Below are 20,653 nucleotides of genomic sequence, written 5' to 3'. Positions count from 1 at the left end.
TTTAATGGCACATTTTTTCAGTCTTAGGAAAACATGCTGCAGAAACTCTGAGTAATTAATATAGTGAAATCATATTTTAAGTGCTGATGGTGGTGGTGGTGATGAGGGGGGTGGTGATGGAGTGTGTGTGTATAGAGGGTAAATTCTAAAGTTGTCATATAAGATAAAACTCCCATATGCTCAAAATTGTAATTAAAAATCCGTTAGAATGGAGATTCACATATTGTCTCTCAGGAAGTCCAACAGATAGTTGCTCTGCTTCTTTGGTTGAACACCAGATGAAGACATTGGCTAGTGTTTATGGACAGTGCTATATATATATGTATATATGCATATGTCTTTATATATGTATATATCAAACTTATATCCTTAAGCCCTAGATCACACTTAGTGCTTATACTAGTATAAAAATGTGGAAATCGATGGTGACTGAAGAAACATCAGATTCACATCTATCTTATATCTTCCCTGGGGAGTATACTCTTTGAATGAAATGGTGGGGTTGGTATTTTCTTTTTTCCTATGTAGTACTTAATTATATTCTCTCTCTCCTTTCCCCTCTCTCACCTGTGAATTTTATTCTCTTCTCTCTGTCTTTCTCTGATCCCCCTGCATACACCCCTCACCTGAGCATAGGTCTAGTAGTGTTTTTCACAAGTTAAATATGTGAATTGGTCTTAAGCAGAGTGTATGGCCAGAGGGCTGGGTAGCTAAGCATAAGCTGGTTACAGCATAGAGCTACAGGTTTGAGGCCTCAGTTTCTCTATAGGCTGATCAGTTTCTTTCTTTGGTTGCCTGACCACAGATACCATTCTGACTCTCATAATTATATTCAGTTGATTATCCATAAGATCAGCATAAAACCTACCACGACTATAAGAATAATCCAGTGCATGTGCCAGGCTAAAAGGTCTTCAGGTATGGAGTTATCATGCCAGTCTATTCTTTGCTGTTTGGTACCTTGTATCATTAATTCATTCTGCTTGGTGCTGATGGCCATTTAATTCAAATTTGTTTTGAGTAATTGGAGAGGAGCATGATTAAAAAATAAGAAATAATTTCTTTTGCCAATTTTTTAAAATTTATCAGCTTTATCTTACTTTTAATTTATCAGCTAATAACAGTTATCTTTTTTATAATTTTAAGATAAAATTGAATTACAAAACAAGTACACATAAACAGTGTGTACAATTTGGCTTGTTTTGACATATGTATACCCTTGTGAAACTAACATCACAGAAAAGAAAGTGAATATATCTGTCATTCCCAAAAGTTTTCTTGTGTCCCTTTGTAATCCATCCCTTCTATACTCCCATGCTCACAAAACTACTGATTTGCTTTCTATCACTACAAATAGTCTGTATTTTCTAGAATTGCATGTACATGAAATACAGAATATGTGCTGTTTTTAATTGATTTCTTTCACTCAGCATAATGATTTTTATACTCACCTGTGTTGTATGTATCAATATTTTTCCTCTTTTTTTCTGAGTAATTTTTCATTGTATAAATACACCACAATTTGTTTTTCATTTAATTATTGATGAACATTTGGTCTGTATCTAGTTTTTGGTTACTACAAATAAAACTTCTATAAATATTCATGTACAAATCTTTGAGTGGATGTATGTTTTTGTTTCTCTTGGGTAACTATCTGGAAATGCAATAGCTGGGTGTATGATGAATGTGTGTTTAACTTATTATGAAACTGCCAAACTGTTTGCCAAAGTCATGGTACATTTTATTATATATTCTTAACCGTGGTGAGTAAGAGCTCTGCATACTCACAATATATGATATGGTCAGATGTTTTATTACTTTTTAAATTTTAGCTATCTAATGAGAGTGTAGTGGTATCTCATTGTGGCTTTAATTTGCATTTGTGCAATATCTAAAGTTGTGAAATGTTTCTTCCTATACTTAATTGCCATTCAATATATATTCTTTTGTAAAGTGTCTGTTCAAATCATTTGCTCATTTTTTACTGGGTTGTCTGCATTATTGAGTTGCAAGGGGTCTTTTTCTATTCTGCATACATGTCCTTTGTCTTATACAGATGGTCCCTGACTTAGCATTTTCAACTTTACAATGGTGAGAAAGCAGTATTTACTGAGTAGAAATCATACTTCGAGTACTCATGCAACCATTCTGTTTTTTCACTTCAGTATAGTATTCAATAAATTAAATATTTAACACTTTATGATAAAATAGCATTTATGTTAGATGATTTTGCCTAACTATAGGCTAATTTAAGTGTCCTGAGCATGTTTAAGGTAGGCTAGGTTAAGCTATGATGTTTGGTAGGTTAGATGTATTTTTTTTTCTGTAATTAAGAGATAAGGTCTTGCTCTGTTTCACAGGATGAAGTGCATTGGTATAATCATAGCTCATTTCAGCCTCCAACTCCTGGGCTCAAGCAATTCTCCTACGTCAGCCTCCCAAGTAGCTGGAGCTATAGGTGTGTGCCACCACACCTGGCTAATTTTTCTTATTTTTTTATAGAGATGGGGTCACCTTATGTTGCCCAGGATACTCTTGAACTCCTAGTCTCAAGCAATCCTCCCACATTGGCTTCCCAAAGTGCTGGGATTACAGGCATGAGCCACCACGCCCCACCTAGGTTAGGTGTGTTAAATGCATTTTCAAATTACAATATTTTGAACTCATGATGATTTTATCAGGACGTGACCTCATTGTAAATCTAGGAGTATCTGTATATGTGTCCCAAATATTTTCTCCCAGTCTCCAGATTGCCCTTTCATTTTCTTAATATCATCTTTCAAAGAACAAACTGAGGCCAGGACAGGTAATTTGACTTGCTAAAAATAAAACAGTTAATAAGTGTCAGAGATCTGGAATTTTAACTCAAGTTTTTCTGTTTTCCAAATCCTAGCTTTTAGTCATTATGCTATATTGCTAAAGAATCTTGAAATAGGCCGGGCGCGGTGGCTCATGCCTGTAATCCTAGCACTGTGGGAGGCCGAGGCGGGTGGATCGCTCGAGGTCAGGAGTTCGAGACCAGCCTGAGCAAGAGTGAGACCCCGTCTCTACTAAAAATAGAAACAAATTATCTGGCCAACTAAAAATATATATACAAAAAAAAAAAAAAAAAAATTAGCCGGGCATGGTGGCACATGTCTGTAGTCCCAGCTACTCGGGAGGCTGAGGCAGTAGGATCGCTTAAGCCCAGGAGTTTGAGGTTGCTGTGAGCTAGGCTGATGCCACGGCACTCACTCTAGCCCGGGCAACAGAGTGAGACTGTGTCTCAACAACAACAACAACAAAAAAAAGAATCTTGAAATAAATCACTTATTTATACTAAAATATTTTATTGCATACCTACTATTTTATAGTTTCAGTACTTCAGTAGTGGGTCTATGTAAATAGACACATGGTCCTTTCCACCTTAAGATACTAGAGACATATGAGAAAAAAAACAGAAATCTGAAAGGATATGTTGAATGCTGTGCTGAAAATAAATAGCACAGGTAAGGCAGGGACTTACTACGTAGGTTTGTTGAAGAAATAATTGAGTAGAACAGATGTTTGATCAGAGTCTGAAAGATACAATGGGTCTAGATAGCAGAAAAGAATAATCAGGGATGCTACACAGTGTAAACATGGTAAGTCAGAGAGATGTGAGAGCAAGTAGTCTCTGTAGAATTGGGACTAAATCTGAGGTGTTTTGGTAAAATGGCAAAAGTGCCACTTTAAATATATGTTAGGTTCTAATAACATTGTGTGGTTTGGTGCATAGACTTTATCCTACAGATAGATAGCTATAAATATTTATCTGATTATGGCAAAACCATGGTTTTAGAATATTTATTTGGGCAGCAGTCTGAATGACTAGAAAATGGGCATGAGACTTGAGGTCAGGAAACAATTGGAAGCCTATTATAATGGAAGAAGATGAATTAAACTGACAGGAATTGATCTGGTGAAGAGGAAGGGCTGGATTTATGAGATAATTTTAATAAGTAATCAATAGTTCAGGTATGGGATATGGAGTGTGCTATTCAAGTACAGTGAATGAACCAAATTAAACATGATGTATTAGATTACTAGCTAAGGAAGAATTCTGAAGAAAAAGAACCCAACATTCTACACATAAAGTAACTGGGAATTATTATTATTTGATAATATGACTGAGCTATAACAGTGGCTCAAATGCCAACATGCTGAAAAGAAAGCAAGAAGGTCTGTAATACGGAACAAACACAAAAAAACCCTCAATATTATAAAAATGAATGTATGACCCAGAAGAAAGGCAAAGTTATTCTAACATTATGCATTATTGTCAATAACCAGAACTGCCTTAGGCATTTACATGAGCTGGGAGAAAGGGCTGTAATCATTATTAATCGAGGGTGCCACATGACATACTGCTTGCCCCAGACAGTCTGGTAGACTAATGTGTCCTAACACAGATAGTCAAAGGTCTTAGGGAGCCAAAGGCTACATGTGTCTCGAGAAAGTAACCAGAGAACCATCTTCTTAAGGTTGAAAACCAATGGCTAGCATGCTGCATTGAGTACACAGACCTAACTTATGCAGTCTAAAGCAGTTTATAAAAATTATTTCAACTAAATCTTAGAAATTTTCTGATAAAAAGTACAGATTTCTGGCTACTCTTAAAATATTATTTAATCCAGCAACTCAGGGTCTAAATTCTAATATGGCAACAATTGGCAGGAGCTGCAGGTAACAGCCTCCTCCCATTATCTGAGCTTGCATCCCTCTTTCATACAATGAAAACATATTTGCATACAGACCAAGGGATCACTCACTTTTATTATCTTCCTGGTCTTGCAGGCATTTGAGCTTACAGTCCCTAATTTAAGTTACAAGTGAAGTCTCAAGTGCCAGAGTATTTCATAACTGGATCCAATAGAGAAGAAGCAGCAGAACTCCTAAAGGATGGCTAAAAATAGTTGGGATTATTTTGAACTACGTAATGAGAAGTTTTGAGAAATGTCATCAACATGAAAGCTGTCACCTAGAAAAGAGGATCCGAATTGCATCAAATTAAATGGACTTTCTGATGAGGTCCTATATAAGACACAATTATGAAGTGACCAAATTTTACTTTGAGTCAAAAAAGCCACCTTTCCCATTGCCCATTTCATTCTCTTCAATATTGAGTAGTACCACCAGATTCTCTAGTCTTCATGAATGTCTTTTGTAAAATATGCACATGTATAAATGTTATATATGTGCATTATATACACATATATATGTGCATAAATTTTCTATATGTTTATAAAGTATTGTATAATATATTCTCAGTAACTAAGAAGAATAGGATTTTATAATTATCCTTGGCTTTAGTTATAGGGTACTATCAAAGACTTGGGTTTTAGATTTATTTATTTATTCTTTCAACAAATATTTAATTCTTAAGGACATAGCAGTGGTCAAGGTTCTTATTTTCTTGCAACTTAAACTCTAGTGGGGAAGAGAGCTAATAGATAGCTATAATATACAAGTACAAGATTCTGCGTATTGTTAAGAGCTATGAAGAATAAATGGGTTATCGGGATGGAGAGTGACCAATGGCTTTGACCTATCTTCTATGTGGCAAATTTCCAAGAAAGCTTATTATAGTTAAATTGAAAAATTATCTACATAAAACACAGTGCCACTTAGTCACCTAGCTGGCTGTCACAGTCTGCCCTGTATTGCTGTACAAAAATGTATAATATTCAATATATTTCATTACCTATTTGGGAGAATCCTTTTCATCTAATGGGCATTTTTCTTGACACATTTTTCCCCCATGATTACAGCCAGCCAGCATTTCTTAAATGCCTAAGATGTACTAAGGCTGAAAGGTTATTTTTGAAGGAATGAGTCAATTAAGTAATACATTTTGAGGTGGAGGAAGTAGTTAGAAGAAAAATATTTTGGCAGGGAAGAACTGTGACGAGGACTCTAGGCAGGGTAGAATTATGGAGACACTAAGAGGTGGACATGTGGAAAGAAACTTAAAACTTTATTTGGTCTCTTTCTTGATTTTGTCTGGGTTCAGCCCTGTCAATAGGCTTAGGGTAGCCTTTGATGCACTCTGTCTTTAGAATTAAATTTCTCCTCCCAGGGAAGACATAATACTATTAGCATAACGACTTCTCAGATACTTAGTCAGCCAGCAATAGGCAAGCTAGGTCCACCTGCTTTCTAGCCATGAGTGGATCATGTTTTCCCTGTCCACCCTGGCTTGCTGAGTTCAGGCTGATTCTGAAGCTGCATCCGGGCTCAGCGAGAACCAATTCAGTGGTGGATAAGCAATGCCTAACAGAAACAAAATGTAGGGTGGGGGGAAGACAGAGTTGTGGCAAATGGACTGATGTATATATAAGGCAGGAATGGTAGGAGCCAGTCCAATTCCCAGGACAGCATCCCAGGACAGTTGGTAGATCTTGGGAGTAGGCTTATCATATGGAAAAGAAAACAGGAACAAGAGTTGGCAGCCCTGGGCTGGGAAGGGTTCTGTGTTTAAATTCGGCTAACTCCATAGCTGTGAGAAGTCAGGAGTTCATGCCCAAAAGAATAAGTGTTCAGGGCTTGCAGAGGGCTTGCTAGTTAACTCCTCCATTGTTTTCAGTGTAGGGGAATGAGAATCATACAAATAGAGCCCAATTTAGTCTGTGCTAGATATGAAAGCTCACACCGGGACAAAGATAACAAATATGGCACATTTACCCCCACTTCTCCCCTCAATATTCATGGAAGACATTGCTAATCTACCACTGGATTCTTCCTGCTGAGTCTGGGATGCAGCTTTACAATCAGTCTTGACTGAGACATAAGGCAATAATCACTAATGAATTGGGATGGGATATAACTGGAAACTAATTTGACATTTCTGGTCTGAGACCTGATTCTGAGAAAGCATCATTTCACACCAAGTTCAAGAGTGAGAGTAATAACCAGATTCTGGGACTAAAACAAAGATTGAGGAAGACATGAGGTTCTAGAACCAGGATGGAAGAAATCATGGCACAGGCCATCTCCTGAGCTTCATGATTCTGCTACTGTTATGTCTCTGAGACCCTTAGACAGAACACTCTGAACAAAATGCCTAAAAGTGAGGATACTTCTGGTTCTTGATTAAAAGACAATTTTTACTATCTAGCATTTCTGGTTCCTTAATTTTGGATTAGCTAATATTTTACTATTAAGAAAATCTTCTCCCTTCCAGATGATGGTTTTAGTTGAAGACGAGGAAAAAAAAAAAGAAAGATTGACTAAAGAATAATTAGTGTACAAACGTGCATTATATTTGAATGTTTTTAAAAATTTCTGTCATATGAATTGAATTTTTAAAACATTATTTTAGTTCCAGGCTGTTGTATATATTTGATTTCCATCACAGGGTTTATTTAATATCCTCTGCCTTTCTTTCACAGTCATCAGCAAGATTTTAAAGCAGGTATTGATTTACACGATGTAAATGCCAAGGCCTTTTATCCTCACCACCTGCCAACCACTCCATAACTCCCATGTCCCTGTACACATTTCTGACTCGTTTTCACAAATGCTCACTATATTAGACCCTGTAGAAGGTGCTTCTTACATTTATATTAATAAAAAGACCTGATCGCTTAAAGGGGGCTCCACATTGATTGCTTCAAAAGTGGAGTCACATTTTGATCTACTTTGTCAGACTCTGCTCCTAACCTAGGGTTTAGCATAGTGTCTAAGAGCTGAGAAGCCAACTTGAGTTTGAACTTCAGCTCTGTTTCTTATTGTCTCTGTCACGTAGAGCAAGTTACTAAATTTGTGTTACTTTCCTTATATGTAAAATGGGAAATAATAATAATATTAATAATAAGTGTGATTTGTAGGGCTCCTATGGGCTAATGCATGAATAATGCTGGCACATAGTGAGTGATCAATAAGTGTTAGCCATTTTATTATTACTGTGTTTTACATCGCTTCCTCAAAGATGGCATAACTTTCTTAATCCTCTACCTCTGCAGTCTACAACACCCCACCCAGTCCATGGCCTATGAGGGACTGGGCCGTACAGTACGAGATGAGCGGCAGGCAGGCAAGCAAAGCGAAGCTTCATCTGTATTTATAGCTGCTCCCCATTGCTGGCATCACCACATAAGCTCCACCTCCTGTCAGATCAGCGGTGGCATTAGATTCTCATAGGAGTGCAAACCCTACTGTAAACTGTGCATATGAGGAATTTAGGTTGTGCGCTCCTTATGAGAACCTAATGCCTGATGATCTGAGGTGGAGCTGAGGTGGTGATGTTAGCACTGGGGAGCAGCTGCAAATATAGTTTACCATTAGCAGAGAGGTTTGACTACACAATAAACATAATGTGCTTGAATCATCCTGAAACCATCCCTCCCACCCCCTCCATCCGTGGAAAAATTGTCTTCTATGAAACTGGTCCATGGTGCCAAAAATGTTAGGGACCACTGTTCTACCTATATTCTCTGCTCTATTCCAGTCCCTAGAATCAATTTTGAGCTAGGCAGATATTTTAAGTGGATTCAACCTAGACTTTAGGAGTAGCAATGCATTCCTTCATCTTTCTCTCTTTCCCTTTTCTCACTTCCTCCTTCCCCTCCTGTGCCTTTCTTCTCCCCCTCCCCCTCTTTTCTTCCTTCTAACAAACATTTATTAGGGGATTGTTACGAACCATGTACTATTATAGACACTGGGGATAAATTGATGGTAAAAAGTTATCATCCTTTATGAGGATCCAGTGAATTCATATTTCTGAATTGCTTTAGAATAGCCAGGCACATAAGTGCTCTGTAAGTATTTGTTAAATGAATCCAGTAATAAACCCGGGTTTCTGCCTCATTCCCAATGCCTGCTCCTAATCTTATATTTCATCTGGTAATCAGATCCTGTTTTGGTCCTCAGGTTTTCATGCCTGTTGTGATAACAAGCTAGTAAATAGTCTGATCATTTCAGGACTGAGGTCCTGCCTTACTATTGCCAGCTCTTTTTCTTTTAGGGTGGGCTGGGGGTCGTGGGGAGAAGGGTGTCAGAGGCTCAGCGGGAGCATCCCCCTCGCTCACTGGTTTCTGAACTGCTGCCACCTGCTGGTAGACTCGTTCAATGCCAACTGCTCATTTATCTTGCTCTATGCTCTTGCATCCTCTTCTGTGCCTCTTGAATCCATGTTGTTCCATACTGGGCCCTTCTGAAACAGATTAACATGGGGTGTTAACCCCTTATTTTCTATTTCTGAGCTTTTGGAATATTATGTTATTACCCACCAGATGGGCCTTCCATCCTGGACCAGCAATGGGCGCCAGGACACCCACCGCCCACCTCCACGCCTTAGTCACCTCTATCCCGTCCCTGACCAGCCAGCGAGCCCTGGGCCTTTAAAGAGGCATGAGGCCTGCTGCCCTTCACTATTCTTTCTACATCAAATATCTCAGAAACACCCAGTTCTTAATCAATATGTAAATGTATACTCATAAAGAGGCTGCCAAGGAGATGTTGTGCATTTTTATGATAACAGGTAAGAAACAATAGATGAAGTCTAAGTCTGGGTAATAAAGAATGTGAACTTTAAGTCTGTCTTCTGTCTGTGACATTCAGGTAGTTCAGCAGAAAAGAAGACGCACTGGCCAATCTTTGAGAACAGTTTTTAAATTCTAAAATAATAAACATTATTTTTAAGTAAACTCTATTTTAAAGTAATTTTCAGATTATTAAAAAAATTGTGAATATGGTACAAGAGAATTCCCATATACACACACCCAGTTTACCCTGTTATGAACACTTCATATTGGCATGGCACAATTTTCACAGTTAGTGAACTCAGTGATACATTATGATTAACTAAAGTCCATACTTTATTCTGATTTTCTTACCTAATGTCCTTGTTCCATTCCAGGATCCTACCCAGGATACCGAATTACATTTACTTATCTCCTTAGACTCTTCTGAGCCATGGGAGTTTTCCAGACTTTCCTTGTTTTGGATGATCTTGACAATTTTGAGGAGCTCTAGCCAGGTATTTGGTAGAACGTTTCTCAATGGAAATTTGGCCAATACTTTCCTCATCATCAGACTGGGTTTATGGTTTTGGGAAGACCGTAGATGTAAAGTGCCATTCTTAGCATATCATATCAAGGATACATACCATAAACTTGATTTACGACTGTTAATATTAATTTTGATCACCTGGCTGAGGTAGTATTGGTCAGGTTTCTCCATTGCAAAGTTACTCTTTTTCTATATCAACCTCTCTGCATGGAAGTCCCTATGTGTAGGCCACACTTGAAGAGTGGGGAGTTACATTTCACCTCCTTGAGCTTGTAATGTCTACCTAAATTCTTCACAATTATGCTTCACAGATTTGTCTATTCTTCTATTTATTAATTTATTAATTTAATCATTTATTTATATCAGTATGAGATCATTAGTATTTACTTTAAACTTTGAGTTATATAATATTACATTATTTATTTTGTGGTCCAAATTTTTCCAGTTTTGGCCATTGGGAGCTCATTTAGTTGGGCCCCATGTCCCTTTGACATACTCCCATCATGTGTGATGGGGTTCAGGACACACTACCCCAAAACATAACCTTGACATTTGAGAAAACAGCAGAGGCAGGAAGGTCACTTTCATCTTCACCTCTTCCTTCTCCCTGAAGCAGGTCATAAAACCTTTACTCGGAGGACGTATGATTGGACAAAGGGGGTATGATTTAATGATAATAAACTGGAGGGAACTTAGAAAGGCCTGTTTATTCAGATTCTTCTTGGTGTCTCTGTGTCTTCAACCTGGTGGAAAGGAACATCCTTATCCTTGAAGACATAGAGACACCAACAAGAATCCGAACTTCCTCCCTGTCCATATTTCATCAAACCTAAGCATAAAAATACAGAACTGTCCTTGTTTCTTTGGTATTTATTTCTGAAGACTCCCATGTCATATAAAATTTAAACTAATTTTCATACTTTACTCTTGTTAATCTATCTTTCATTATAGGGGCCTCAGCCATGAACCGTGTGATGGGTGAGAAAAAGATATTACTTTTTCAAACAGTGTATATGTTTATCACTTCTTTACTGTTCCAGGCTCATCTTGTATAATTTCTGCCCCAATCCTAGAACCAGCCATTTCTCCAAGAGCCTTATCTAAAATGTAGATGTTTTTATTGGAGAATGATATTAAAACCAAGATATAGGCTCTGAGAGTGCTCGTTGCTACAGGGGTATAATTGTTTCTATGCCATTCCCTTTGGCCACCTGGAAGCCCTTGGGGAGATGCAGTGGAGAAATAGACAGGTTATATGCGACTTGGCAGTGCAGTGAATGGGAGGTGAGAAATTGGCAGTAATAAGTAAAAAATGGCAGAGGGGAAGCGATACCTTGAGACTGAGCCTGGATGGTTACCAAAGGATCCGAGGCATGTTTGTAGCTAAAGGCCAGGATTCAGTGACATCAGGGAAATTGAAGACACAGAACAGGGGCTGACAATTGATTAAGAAAGCTAGATTATTTTATCTGGAAAATATCAGCCAAGTGGCATTATTTTGTTATGGTTTTCATTAATATTCTGTGGGGAAATATGACAAATTTTAAAATGTTAAAAACAGTTATGCATAAGCTATTTGAGAATTATCTCTAACTTTACCTTTTTTTTTTTGGAATCAACTTCAAAAGATTTTTCAAATGTATGTAGTGAGTGATGATATTTATATGGTGCATTTTAGCTTCTTGGAGCACTGTTACTTTACGTTGAGCATTTTACTCTCAAAACCATGCTACAAGGTAGCATAAATATTAGTCACCTCCATGTTACAAATAAGGAAATTGAGGAACAGAATTTAAGTGGCTAGCTCAAGGCCATCCTTTTAGCAATAGAAGTAAAACTAAAAGCTAGGTTTCACTACTGTCAAGCTTGCTTACTCCAGTGTTTCTCAGCCTTGGTACTGGTGACATTTTGAGCCATATAATCTTTTGCTGTGGGAGTTGTCCTGTGGCCTTCCCGTACATTGTAGGATGTTTAGCAGCATCCCTGGCCTATACCCACTGCCTGCCAGGAGCACGCTCCCCTCCCCCACGTTGTGACAACAAAAATGTCTCTACACATTGCCAAATGCCACCTGGGTGACAAACTTGCCCCCATCAGAGGACTACTAGGCTTACTTCATCATCCATTTTTAAGTAATGAAAGCACAGATACTTTGCCAACAAACTTCAGCAATGTAGATATCAAATATTTGAAAATTGAAAATCTACATTTTAATATAATGTATTAGAAGTATGTAATGGGCGATTATGGCATTCACTAAGTCTCAGGATGTATTTGTTTATGATATGGGGCATCATTTATAACAGTAATTTAATACAGAAATCACAAAATTGCTGACTTTAGGATTATAAACTGGGACAGGATAAAGTTTGGTCAGACTAGAGCATAGGGATATGAGTTAGGATTTCTGTCAAGATCAAATCCACTGGGCAGGGAGGCATTGTTTTCTGTGGCCCTTTTCATTATATTTTTGAATTAATTACATAAACAAAACTGTAGAAGTACTTTTTAAACATTAGATAGAGGTAAAGGAATAACAGAAACATATTTTTTAATTACTGCAAATTTGTACATTCCAGATTTCACTTTTCCACATTCCCTTTTAATCTCATACATTTACATATACGATTTTTACATAACCATAATCATAGGGTATAATTTGCATCCCTTTTTAACATAAAATTATATCATAAGCATTTTTCCTGTTGCTCCATAATGTGCATAATTATCATTTTAATGACTACATAATATTCTGTGTAATTGGTAAGCCATAATCTATTTAACCATTCCCCTATTGCTGGATATTCAGGTTGTTTTTGCTATCATGAATAACATGCAATAGTCATCTTTGTGATTATTAAATTATATTACTTTTGGAGACAGATTCATAGGAATGAAATTACAGAGTCAAGGTTATGAGCATTTTAGTGGCTCATGAAATGTAATGCCAAATTGCTTTCCAAAGGGGTTTACACTGCCAGCAGAAATATATGTTTGCTTCAGTTAAATTATATCCTTGCCAGAATTAAGCATTTGAATCTTTTTTCTGTTTTATAATTTAATTGTCACAAAATTCACGTTGAGTCTTCTGGTTGTTGATGCTAATGATCTAGGGTATTGGAAGAGAGGAAATAAAAACAATTATCGGGTGCCTACACCTATCATTGTGCTAGGAAATTTGCATTCATTGCCAAAAATATCTACCCTTCCTCTGCCTCTGCATTCTAGTGTCTCTCAATATCCATATCCTGTTTTATTTTTCTTCGTTACAATTATAAGTATCTGAAATTATATTACAAGTTTATATTCTTCTTTATTTTGCTAACTCCTCCAATAAAAATGAAAACTCACTAGAGGCAGGAGCCTTGTCTTGTTCGTTGCTATCTGGCTGGTGTCTGGGACAGTACCTGGATAAACATTGTTGAATGAATTTATGAAGGACTTAATTAATTAATCTAAATTGATGACTATGTCCTGAAGGATGTGATGTCATTGAGACTGCTTATAGATATTTGGTGTTCTCTCTCCATTTCTGGCACTTCCCCACTCTCTTGCATTCCAGCATGGTTATGTGATTTGCTTTGGCCAATGAAAGTGAGCAAAAGTGGTGTGTGTCTCTTTGGAGCAGGGTATTTGGGAGCCAGGCACCACTGGTCTCTTTCCCCCACCACAGTTAGTCCTATGTTCCATATAGCGTCTCCTCTGCCTGCCTGGGTCTCAATTTAGGATGGCTGTTAAACACATCAGAGTCTCCATTTGAAGGACGTGCAGTGTGAACTCAAGATAGACATTAATTACTTTGGGCTGAGATTTGGGAGTTGCTTGTTACTGTACTGTCATCTAGTGTAACCTGACGGGTACAGAGATCAGTAGGTTTAAATAACTTGGTCTAAGTTACAGAGCCAGCAGTGGAGAAGCCAAGATTCAAAGCTGGTTCTGTCTTCGCTTTTCTACTATTCCAGGAGGTAAGTAGGTGTATTAGTTTCCTAGGGCTGTGTACAACAAACTAGGTGGCATAAACAACAAAAATTTATTGTCTCACAGTTCTGATGTCTAGAAGTCCAAAGTCAAGGTGTCAGTAGGGTTGGTTGCTTTTGAGGGCTGTGAAAGACAATCTATTCCAGACATCTCTCTAAGCTTCTGGTGGTTTGCTGGCAATCATGGTGTTCTTGAGCATGTAGAGGCACCATCCCTATCTCTGCCTTCATCTGCACGTGGTGTTCTCCCTGTGTGTGTGACTCTGCATTTGAATTTCTCCTTTTTATAAGCACACCAATCACATTGGACTAAAGTCTACCCTATTATGGTATGATCTCATCTTAACTAATTATATCTGCAGCTACTCTATTTTCAAATAAGGTCATATTCTGAGGTACTGAGGGCTAAGACTTTAAACACATGAATTTTGGGGGAATATATTCAACATATGGCAATAGGAATCAAAATGATTGCTTGGTCTATTACCCAGAATGAAATTTTATATATATCTACCAAAATTTAAAAATAAATAACATGAGTTTATATCAGAATATAAATAGTATAAGCAATTCTGTGACAGCATCTAGATGAACCTGGATAGAAAAGTATTTAGCTTGGTATTGCTTCTGTTATCCTTACAATGTTCCTGGAAATTCATTGAATTAGAAAGAGCCAGCAATAGTGAAAAAATAAATGGCAGTTGAAAAATAGCAATGTTATTTTTTAAAATATATATTGTTAAAGTGAGCAGTGTTAGAGTTTCAATTGATGTTGGCCCAGCTGTTTTGTGTATATATCTCCAGCATTTCAAGATTAGAACCAAGCATTCAGAATAAATATAAAGGCGTCTGAAATGATATGGATCTGATCCCAGAGGCTGTCACCATATGTCTTATGAATTTCCCATTTCAAAATACCTAGTCCATATCATTAGACTCATCTAGTATAATATATAAGTTGTTCTCCTATAATACAAAGCACTGAATCATAAATAAAGCAAGCTAGCTAGCTAAGGGAGCTTGAACTTTTCCTAGCATTGAAGTTGCACTTTTAATCATTGCAATTTAGGATCCCAAAGGTTTATGTAAGGTTTTTTGTATTGGCTGGTGCCAGAGAAAGAAAGACGAGCAGAGTCGAAAGGGATAGGTAAAGAGGCTTTATTGGGGTGCTCCCGGGTGGGGGTAACGAGTCCCAAGAGGGGAACCCAGGTGAGCTTCATGGTCCCATGAGTGGACCAGAGAAGTCACTGTGCCCAGAAGTTTGAGTGGGCTTATATATGTTTTTAGGGCTGGGGGTGGGGGTTTCTTTGGCGGAAAGATTTATGGTGGGGAGAACAAGGAATTTTCCATTGCAATTTTAGGGCAGGTGTGGAGAAATAGGAGGCGCTGGTGGTATGGGTGGACTCCAGGAACCGTGATGGACTCCAGGAGCCGAGACCCTTGTCATGGTAACCATCAGGTGTGGTTATTCTTTTAGCTCAGCTGGGCCTTGCGGGCATTGTTCTCGGCAGGTCTCGTGGGCTTTTTCTTTTTTTTTTTTTTCATTAGGGAGGGGAGGGTGCCCACCACTAGCCTTACAGTTTAAATTTCATTTATAATATTATAAAACTGTTTTAACATTGAACTATGTGCTGAAATAATTCTCTAAGAGAGCAAACATTATTATTTGACATCTATTTGGGCTCTTGCAGATTATGCTTCAAAAATCTTATGTTTCACCTTTTTACTTTTAATAATGAGAAAAAAACAACTCTAAGATATACTTACTCACAACAAATATATAATCATGGCCCCACTTTTGATGATCAGATGACCTTAATTTGAACCATAGAGAGCCATCTGAAATCAGAAGTGCAGCAGATAAGTCAGAGTAACAGCAGGGAAAACATCTATTACAAAGACCAAGCATTTTATTTTATAAGAGAGAAGTAGAGTACACTTCAGCCTAATTGACTTAATTTTACATACATTAATAATAACACCAGGTTGTACGTGTTACATTGACATCCTTCAGTTCTTCTGCAGGACATAACTATAGGAGATGGAGTTTAAGGCAGTGGTTAGCTCTTATGGACTGAATTGTGTTCCCCCACCCAAATGACTGTGTTGAAGCCCTAATCCCCAATGTAACTGTGTTTGGAGATTGGGCCTCGAGGGAGGCGGTTAAGGTTAAATGAGGTCATAAGGGTGGAGCCCTAATCCTGTAGAACTGGTTTCCTTATAAAAAGAGGAAGAGACACCATAGAGATATCTCTCTCCTCTCCTTTCCTCCCCTCCCCTCCCCTCTCCTCCCCTCCCCTCTCCTCCCCTTTCCTCTCTTCTCCTTTACTTTCCCCTCCTCTCCTCTCCCCTTTTCTCTCCCCCTCCCCTCCCCTCCTTGCTTCCTCCTCCCTGTCACTGTCTCCATTTGTGCCTAGACAAGGCAGGACAAGGCAGATGTCTGCAACTCAAGGAAAGAGCCCTAACAACCCTGCTGGCACCTTGATCTTGGACTTCCAGTCTCCATAACTGGGAGAAATAAATTTGTTGTTTAAGCCACTCAGTCTGTGGTTTTCTCTTACGGTAGCCTGAGCTGACAAATACAATAGCAGACCTGAAGCAGGTGAGAAAGTTTCTAGGAGAGTTTTCAAGCAAGAAAAAATGAGAATTAACAGCAGAGAGCAGAGAAAGCCATAAAAAAGGTGAATAGGAAAAAAAAATCAGGTAAACAATCATAGCTTCTGAGATTCTTTATATTAAGGGAATAACCCCCCCTATATATCTTTATAATTCTCAAGAGCTCTACTTAATTAGATCACCAAAAAATAATTCATGTTCAAAATGCTTGGTGGATATATTTATGTACTAAGTTAGAATGTGAGCAATATAATTTTATAAGATTGCTTGAAATCTCAAGCTCAAAAAATTGGGGGAAAAAACCACTTTTCCAGATCCCTCTTCTTCTTCCAATGAGTACTCTGAATAGCTGAGTTGATGCTCTAATACAAATACTTTCTATCCTTTGATTTGACCAGTAATTTTTAATTTGGCCATAGAAAGATAAGTGACTAAATAATCACAATAAAAATAAATCTAATAATTGACAGTAATTGTTTCTTATTTCTCTATATTAATAGAAAGTATTGACAAAATTACTTTTAAAAAAGAAATCTTATATGGGGTTTTATACATATACAGGGGTATGTATGTGTATGTGTATATATAAACATTCCTATATATAAATATAAACAGGCAGTCTTCACTTCATACAGTACTGTGGGATCAAAAAAATGACCATGTAATCTGAAACTATGTCAAGTGATCTTAATAAGCAATAGGAAAAATTACAGTTAATCTGTTACTTTTAAACATTTTTGTCCAAACATTAAAAACTCTCTTATGTACAGTTTGAAATGTATAGAAAATGAAGAAATAGCTAAGCTAATATTTATTTGGTACCAGGTAATTTAAAATAGAAACATTGAGAATTAAATGTTTTATTTCTTTGTAAAAATTTTATCAAGAGTAGTTTTATTATGGACTGAACATTTGTGTGCCCTGCATATTTTATATGTTGATGATTTAATCTCCAATGTGATGGTAGGTGGGGCCTTTGGGAGGTAATTAGTCTAGATTAGGCCTTGAGGGTGGGGCCCTCATGGTGGGATTAGTGGCTTTATAAGTAAAGGAAAAGACCTGAGTGTGCTTTCTCTCTCTCCACCATGTATGTACACATCCAGAAGGCACCTGCATGTCTGCCAGCAAGAGGACACTCACTAGAACCCAGCCATGCTAGCTGGCACCTTGATTTCAGACTTCCTAGCCTCCAGAACTATAAGAATTAATCAATCATACACTGCATACTAACGTTTCAGTCAATGACAGACTGCATATATGAGGATGCTGGTCCCATAGGTCATAATACCATATTTTTACTGTAACTTTTCTGTTTGGATACGCAAATCCTTACCATGGTGTTACAATTGCCTATAGTATTCAGTACAATAACAAGCTTTATAGGTTTGTAGCCTAGGAGCAGTAAGATATATCATGTAGCCTAGGTGTGTAGGAGGCTATACTATCTAGGTTTGTGTAAGTACACTCTATGATGTTCACACAATGACAAAATCGCCTAACAGTGCATTTCTCAGAATATGTCCCTGTCATTAAAATGATGCTTGACTGTATCTAGGCCACTCAGTCTACAGTATTTTGTCATAGCAGTCCAAGCCAAGCAAAGTTTGAACAATGTTTTCTGTTGCCTTCTTGTCATATAACTTAGGATATGGGGTGAGCATCTTTTTTTTATGCCTTGGCTAATTGTCATATTCCTTTCTAAGTTTGGATCAGTTACTAATATTTTATCCTTTGCACTTTCAATGTTGTGAAATATCTCTAAGAGTTCTTTTAATGTGAAGTTTTTGTTGTCGGAATCACTTCCTCTAGGACATCTTCATCTTTGTCATCACAAACTTTTGCCTTATTTGTATCAATATGTTCACTTTTGCTAAGTTTTTCTGGTTGCATTTCTAGAGTGTCTCAGATGGTGACGGCAGTGTCAGCACTGTCAAGGTCAGCTGTGTCTTCTATAACTCTGTGTACGTTCGAGTCAAATTTCATTTTTGTTATTATCACCTTTTTTTATTTGCTGCTGTTCCATTTTGTTTTGACCAGATCCTCTTTAAAGTATGCATTTTTTTAAAAAGATGTCATGTGAATTTATTACTGGGAAACAAGAAGTCAATGTAACTACATGCTTTGCTGAGCATGAAGAGAATAATAAATGTGCAGTGACCGGTCACTGGCAGACTCTGAGAGAAGTGACATGACTGGTACTGACCGTATGTGCGTGTGTTATTTATATAGTGACTTGTGGACTGAGAGCTGGCAGCAAAGTTTGCACATTATGCAGTTACTCATGGTTATTATACCAATAACTAAAATTTGAACCCTTTTGTTCGGAGAGTAGTGTTATTTAACTAAACCCTGGTAAGTGAAGTTTTTGAAAATCAGAACTGCACAAAGCAAGTACACACATACATACATCACACACATGTGTGTGTATATATATATATATATATATATATATATATATAATTAATGTATCATAATCTGGTTTTACATTTCAGTTATTTTCCTTTTTTTTGGCCTAAATGGTTTTTTTTTCCTATTTTAATTATGCTTTAAAATTATGTCCTCTTCCTTTACTATTGCCTATGGGAAAGAACTAGGAAGTTTGTCTCTAAACAAAAGCTTCAGCAAGTTCATAAGACAGAGTGGGGAGGTCAGACATTTTATTAAATGTTGACCACATCATAAGGTTCAATTAGACTAAGAATCAGGTATAAACTAAAGTACAAGGGGGCTGGGCATGGTAGCTCATGCTTGTAATCCTAGTGCCGTGGCAGGAGGATTGCTTGAAGTCAGGAGTTCGAGACCAGCCTGAGCAAGAGTGAGACCCTGTCTACTAAAAATAGAAAGAAATTATATAGAAAACTAAAAATATATACAGAAAAAATTAGCCGGGCATGGTGGCACATGCCTGTAGTCTCAGCTGAAGCAGGAGGATCGTTTGAGACCAGGAGTTTGAGGTTGTTGTGAGCCAGGCTGACACCACGGCACTCTAGCCTGGGCAACAGAGTGAGACTCTGTCTTTAAAAAAAAAAAAAAAAAGTGAAGGGGACAGGAAAGGAGAATTTAAATATTCTTATTTCTCTTCTTAGAAGACATTCATTCACGTAGAGTCTGGAAGAAATTTCCTTAATATTTTAAAGGAATCATAATTTACATTTCATTAGAAAATCCATGCCTGGAAAATTGTGAGAAGATCACAAGGCATAAATAGAGTCATTTGGTATATTTCCAGGGCAACTTTTCATGCAACCAAAATTTAATACATGGTGCCCTAAAGGCAGGAATAAGATAATTTACATCCATTCTTTTGTGCTTTGCTCATACACAGGAGGCAGATTATATAGTGGATCTTATACCTGCTCAGTGCCCCAAATAGTTTTCTGGGGGTTGTGATTTCAAAATAAGAATATTGGTAAGATCCCAGGATGGTTCATGGGATCCGGGGTCATCGAGCTGTCCAAACAAAGAACTGGCCTAATCTGACCCACTGTGATCTATTTCCAAGCATTCTTCAGTCATTCTGAGAACTCTGCTTTTCACACACATGAACAAGCATTCATTATTCTTTCACTCCCAGTACAGACCAGCACGTGGGGAAAAATCAAAATTCACTTTTTAAATTTAATTTTTTTTTAATTTTATTTGAAAAATACAATACACAGCAGAGAATTATTTCCTCCCCTACTGCTCTTTGACAAAGGAAACTGTATGGTAAATGTAACTGAGATATTTGGCTAGGATAGATCCTGAGAAAAGAGAGGCCCAGTTAGAAGTGGAATAGACAAAGTCTGTCAAAGAAGTTTCACCTCTCTTTTAACATAAAAGAGCCTTTTAAGTTATCATAAGAATCAGATAAAACATGTGCAGAATTTCTGCCATGCAAACAGAGATTACTGAAATTTTCAGGTTGACCAATTTATGCTGACCTGGGCCCCAAGTAAGTAGAATAAAAAGGAGATGTCTTTATCAGAATGATATGTGTTTGCCTACTTTTACTAGACTATATATGTACATATTTACATATTAATATTTTC

This window comes from Lemur catta, chromosome 3, assembly GCF_020740605.2.
Source record: "Lemur catta isolate mLemCat1 chromosome 3, mLemCat1.pri, whole genome shotgun sequence".
Taxonomy (NCBI): domain Eukaryota; kingdom Metazoa; phylum Chordata; class Mammalia; order Primates; family Lemuridae; genus Lemur; species Lemur catta.
Note: the sequence above shows the minus strand (reverse complement) of the source record.